The sequence below is a fragment of the Chiloscyllium plagiosum genome, chromosome 35 (assembly GCF_004010195.1).
Source record: "Chiloscyllium plagiosum isolate BGI_BamShark_2017 chromosome 35, ASM401019v2, whole genome shotgun sequence".
Taxonomy (NCBI): Eukaryota; Metazoa; Chordata; class Chondrichthyes; order Orectolobiformes; family Hemiscylliidae; genus Chiloscyllium; species Chiloscyllium plagiosum.
The window spans coordinates 16,356,602-16,362,666 of record NC_057744.1 but is presented as its reverse complement, the minus strand read 5'-3'; the positions used below and the strand labels follow the sequence as shown (position 1 = coordinate 16,362,666).

Sequence of the window (6,065 nt, the reverse complement as noted above, 5' to 3'; positions counted from 1 at the left end):
AGGAAGGGTTTGGAGGGATATGGGCCAGGTGCTGGCAGGTGGGACGAGATTGGGTTGGGATATCTGGTCGGCATGGACAGGTTGGACCGAAGGGTCTGTTTCTATGCTGTACATCTCTATGACTCTATGACTCTATAACAGCAGATAGAGACCCCACAAATATCCTAATCGTCAATGGGCGGGGGAGAAGTCCAGCATATCAGTGTAATTTCATTCAAACTACATAATCCCAAGAATGGCTAGAAATACTATAGTCCCTAACAGTAGTGTTGAAGACGTGCTCTCTAGAATTACTTGTAATTCCATTGAAAGAAACACTGCTGGCAATTACCTGATGATGTGGAAAATTGTCCTGGTATCTTTTGTTCATAAAAACCAAAAGAAATCCAGCTCAGCTAATTGCCATCTATTGCCCTGAGTGTGTACCACAGTCCATACATTGAAAGTAAGATCTGCTTGCCTAACTCTTATCATCAATTCACTTGTCCTGAACCATTTCATGTATGATATTTTAACAACTTAATATAGCTTTTGTTTAGTAAATTAATATTACTTCCAAATTTGGCAAGTAACCTCTGGCTTTTGTATCTTTGTTTTACGTTTGTAATGTTAGAGCTTGAAAAGATACTGACTGTTTTTTTGCCAACACATGCATAATTTTTATTTGGACACTCCCACTAAAGAACCTGGAACTTTTTAAAAAGCTGCTGAGGACTGAATAAAGAAAGCATTACGAAATAACAGACGGAAACTGGAGATTCACATTCAACGTTGCTGGAAAAGTTTTTGAGATGCCGAGCTCAAACATCACAACGTACTTACCATGGTCCATCATTAATTTGCTGTGTTGCTGTTTACCACTTGGAATAGCAGCAGTCATTTTTTCCTGTAAGGTTAGTTAGCCTGTTCTTTCAAAATTTAAAAGAATTGTGATGAACAGACATGAACTGAAGCAGAATATATAATTTCAGTCACTTTTTTTAAAAAATCAGTCTGTGTAGATTGATTGTTACTTAAAAATAGTATGTTTATTCCCACATGCTTTAAGTTAAAAAGTTTACAATTATACAAAGTTAAAAAGCACACAACACCAGGTTATAGTCCCACAGGTTTACTTGGAAGTGCTAGTTTTTGGAGCACCGCTCCTTCATCTGGTCAGTTGGACCACTACCTGACGAAGGAGCAGCGCTCTGAAAGCTATGCTTCCAAATAAACTGTTGGACTATAAGTTGGTGCCGTGTGATTTTTAACTTTGTCCATCCCAGTCCAACACTGTCACCTCCAAGTCATGGTTACAATTATAGTCATTTCATCAGCTTTCTGTATTTCTATTTGAGTGTTTTTGAATGTAGTTTCTTATATTATCAGATCCTATTTATTCAGTCTTTTATTATTTATCCTGTAAAATATATTTTCAATGACAATCTCTTTTTACCTCATCTACAAAGGCGACCAGCTAAAACCATGCAACTTAAATCAATGTGATGTGCAAATTTTCTAACTGGCCTGTCATAAGCTTTTAAAATGTAGTACTATAATATTTTAACACTGTTCAAGCCATTGAAATAATATTCAAGCAATTGAACCGAAACAGTCTGCCTTGCTCTGAATACAATGGTGAGTTGTTCCAACAAATTTTGTTACTTCTGGTGTAGTGTACCATTTCCTCAGTATTGAAATGCAATCTGCAAAGCAAAAGAATTCAAAGTTCTCAGTTACCATGTTCAGATGTAAGTGAGGATAGATTAATTATTTACAGTTATTAATAATGTTAAATTTAACTTGCAGGCTCAGAATGCTAATGAACTGGGAAATGTTGATCAAGCGAGGAGTGCATCTTCAACTGCCAAGAAACTGAACATAGCAGGAACTGTAATTGGAGTGATTCTAATAATTGTAGTAGTTGTTGTTTATTTTACAACAAATGCATGGGAATAATTTGCAAATTGACCAGGGAACAATTTTTATTTCGAAATAAATACATGGAAGAACTACCATCATTTATTTTCTTGCTAAAACCAAATAATGCTATGGAATGTACTGTACCACAAAGTTCTAATGTCTTAAAATTTGCCTGCATTACTCATGACATGCGCTATTCACTTCTTGTTAGCACAAAAAGAAACTGCATTTTTAAAAATGTAAAGCGATCTGGCGCATTTTTCTCAGAGTTGAAAGCTCGTACTGCTGTGTAACTAAATATGGCTACTTTTGGTAATTATTGAGTTAACATGTCTACTAAAGTGGGGACTATTGTTCCAATCGTTTGGGAGGTGGTTACTTGTATCATCAGCTGTAACTTCATTCTTCTTTATTTCTCATTTGTAATGGACTTACACTTGATCATGGAATATTCAGCGTACAGTACAAGCAGTCTTATGTAAACATTTGCAGAAATACATTGATTAGCTTTAACAACATAGTGTGGTTTGGATGAAGTTCATTCTTTTCCTTGTTTTTAGGCTATCAAATATTATCACAACGGTTAACTTTTGAGAATTCTGTCAACACTTGCACAACCTTGACATCTCACAACGTTTTAGCAGTTTACAGAAGGGCAAGTACCTTGACTTGTAGCTAATTTTAAAATTATAACAACCTGACAATTCTGATTAACTTTTCATCTATTAGAATCATACAGCATGGAAACAGAATCTTTGGTCTAACCCGTCCATGCCAAGTTTCCCAAACTAAGATAATCACATTTGCCTCCGTTTGGCTCATATCCCTCTAAACTTCTTTACTCATGTATCTGTCTGAAAGTCTTTTAAGTGTTGTAACTGCACCTGCATCTATCACTTTCTCTGGTAGTTAATTCCACACACAAACCACCCTCTGAGTGAAAAAGTTTTCCCTCAGTTCCCTTTTAAATCTTCCTCCTCTCACCTTAAAAAATATGGCCCCTAGTTTTGAACCCCCGCACCCTGGGGAAAAAATGTTTTGCTGTTCACCTTATCCTTATCCCTCATGATTTTATAATGTATTCAAACTGTTGAGAGAGAATTTGTTTATTATGAATATGTTGATTATCTGAAAGCTAATTTTGCTTGTAAAATTAAGGAATGGTTTTAGCACTCGCTCTTGTAATCAATTTATTGTAAAGAACCGAATCCACTTTGGTACGGGCCTCAGTTTGGTCCCGTCTGCAAGCCTTGGGTATACTGAAGCAGCCAGATTTTGTAAATTAGTGGAATCTCAAATTGATTCAGCAAAATGTTGGAATTGGGGCTGGAACCACTCTTACACTAAAGGGATAATGTGAGCCAGCTGCTTCCAATTTGCCTACAGTGGTCTATTCAGTGACTGCTGGTCAAGTACCTCAAAGCTAGGTGTGCCAAGAGTATGTCATACCAGTAGTTCTCTTATAACTCCATAGTTGCATTCCCGTGCCTAAAATTTTCTTGTTATAGAAAATTGTGCAATAGAAATAATGGGACCTATGTGAAAAACAGGGTAAGGGGTGATCTACCAAACGCACTAGTAAAATTTGAAACAAAAATAGTAGTTAGCCTAACACAAATGATAGCACAGTCTAAGTAAACTTAGACCTGTTGTATCTAACCTGCTGCATGATACTGTAAAGTGCATTTCATTAGAATTTTCAACTGATTACTCTCGATTGGCATCTATATCTGCTGGCTGCACTGCATTCTAGCCAGTCTTCTGATCCCATCCAATGGTAACTCTGCACAACTCAGATCCCAGAATGGCATCTGCCTTGATAGATCAAGGGCTGAATCTTAATTTCTTTCACTGTCGGTTTTGTCAAGGTTTTTGGAAGGTTTCATGTTGTGATGAATGGGGTGTCTACCATCTTATTTTACAAAACCCACCTGATTTATTACCTACCGTACCCTTTGGTGCCCCTCTTACACATTCTAGCACCATCATACCATGTGCGTTTTCAAAACAGCGCACCACTTCTTGGATATCCCAGAATTGACCAATATTCGTTGTGAAGCACCATCTTTAAAAAGATATTGTGCACCCAGACAAGAGCTGTCAGTCTGGAGCTGCCCTGCATGGTTCCTGTCATTGGTCCTGGAAGTGGAAGACAATGGAAAATTGGTGCCTGTCTTTGTGGGCAGGGACTTGGCGATGCTGCTGAGGGGGAGCGGTGGTACAGAGGCAGGACGTCCTTTTCTCCCAGGCAACACGAACCACACCAACCCGGACCATGGCTACCATCAAGGCCAGTGCAATCTCAACCATCTGAAGGAATGCACAAAATGTAGAAAGAAGATCAATAACCTTCTCCAGTCTGCCAGTGAAAGTGCCCCATTTTCTCATTGATAGCTCACACTATCCACACCCACCATTTCCTACAACATTTTCCCCACTCATTCTCATCCTTGCAAACATCTGACCCTGAATCTCTTCTGCACAGCTTACTCGCCCCCTCAGAGCATTCCACATAGAAACCAAACGTAACAGTGTGTCACTCACCTTTTTCTCCCTCACCCACTATGTGCAAAGTTTCCTGACTCTGACCAACCTGAACATCTGACTGATCAGGTCCAAGCCTCTGTACTAGTATTTTTTTGCAGTTGGTGACCATAGTGATTCTTTAATATCTAAACACACATCTTTTAATCAAAACGAGATAAAACAAGCTCTTCATACAAACAGCAAAGCCAAGTTTCAAACTGCTCCTCAACACTGTTCATTTGTTGTTAGTCAATTCCAGGGAGCTTTCACTCTCAACTCAACTCTTTAAGTTATTAAATTAACAGATTGCTCCCAGCTTCTTGTCCTCAGGCTGTAAAGACATTTTCATGATGCTTTTCCAAGTCCACTAGCACAAACATTTCATAATGCCTTTCACAAAGCTCTTCACCAGAAAACACGAGCCAATTGATCACATGATGCCGATCCTCAACACGCTGCAACACCTCATGCTGATGAATGAGAGCAGCATAACAATGTACGTGATTTCACTTTATTTAAAAAAAGACAATTTACAAATTGCGTTACAGACAAATTGCCTCCGGCCTGAAACAGGTTCTAACCAAAATGATGGGATCAAGAGGGATTAGTGATCTTATTCATTTTATGTCTTTTATTAAGCCATATCCAGCTATGAATGGCAACTGACAATTGAAGAACAGGCAGCTCAATAGCTAACCTTATTCTCAATAATGGGGGCACAGTAAAAATCACTGTAAATACAGAGATCTTGAGATCCTCAGCTTCACAGATGCCAAGATTCACAATTTGATTCCCTCCACATGAAAGTAAGGAACACATGAATGCACTGCCAAGGTTATGGGACCCCACAATGTTCTGGCAAGCCTTGTGCTCCAGAATTAGTCCACTCGCCCACTCATCCCCCCCACCCTCACTAAGCTGTCCCAGTACAGCTGCAACATCGGCATCTACCCAACAAGGTGGAAAATTATAAAGAAATGACCAGTGCATGAAAAGCAGGACAAATCTTATGCCAATAATTGCAAACCTATCTACTCTTCTTCCACAGCAATGTGATGGAAGGGGTGTTAACAGTGCTAACACTTGTTTGGTAATTGCCTGTTCATCAGGGCCACTGAGCTCCTGACCTCATGACAGCCTTAATCGAAACATGAATAAAGGAGCGAGATGAGTGTAATTCCCTTGACATCATAGCAGCGTTAATGTTATAAAGCGGAGGTTGACTGCCCCCCGAGAACTAAAACCCAAAAAGGAATGCCTTGCCCTATAATCTGTAAAAAGGTGTACAAAGTGGTATAACTTGCTTCTCAGCAACTTCTAATGGTTAAATAAAATAAATCGCTGGCAATCACTTTTAAATCAACAAGTAACAAATAACTAAACTATTAACAAACCAAATTAATTGCTTTGAACTACTCACTGTTCCCAAATAAAACAAGATCCTAACAGTATGCTGTTCCAATAAATAAAAGTCCACTCATATGACAAAAATAGACTTTAGTCTCTCAAAATTACAGCCAGATTACATGTCTTCTGAAATATGCTGTACCTTCTCTGTTGATTCTTCTGACAGGAATGCCTGTTCCATTGTTGGTGCCATTATTATTTAGATCGTGCTTTCTCTAAAGCATTGGGAA

At 38.6% G+C, this 6,065-nt stretch overlaps 1 long non-coding RNA gene across 1 annotated transcript; it reads left to right on the top strand.

Annotated features, from left to right (window-relative positions):
* The first annotated feature begins 801 nt into the window (after window positions 1–801).
* Window positions 802–1,910, top strand: LOC122540674. The gene is made up of 2 exons (XR_006309376.1): window positions 802–888; window positions 1,789–1,910. It is a non-coding gene; the product is annotated as an uncharacterized LOC122540674 (long non-coding RNA).
* The last annotated feature ends 4,155 nt before the right edge of the window (window positions 1,911–6,065 follow it).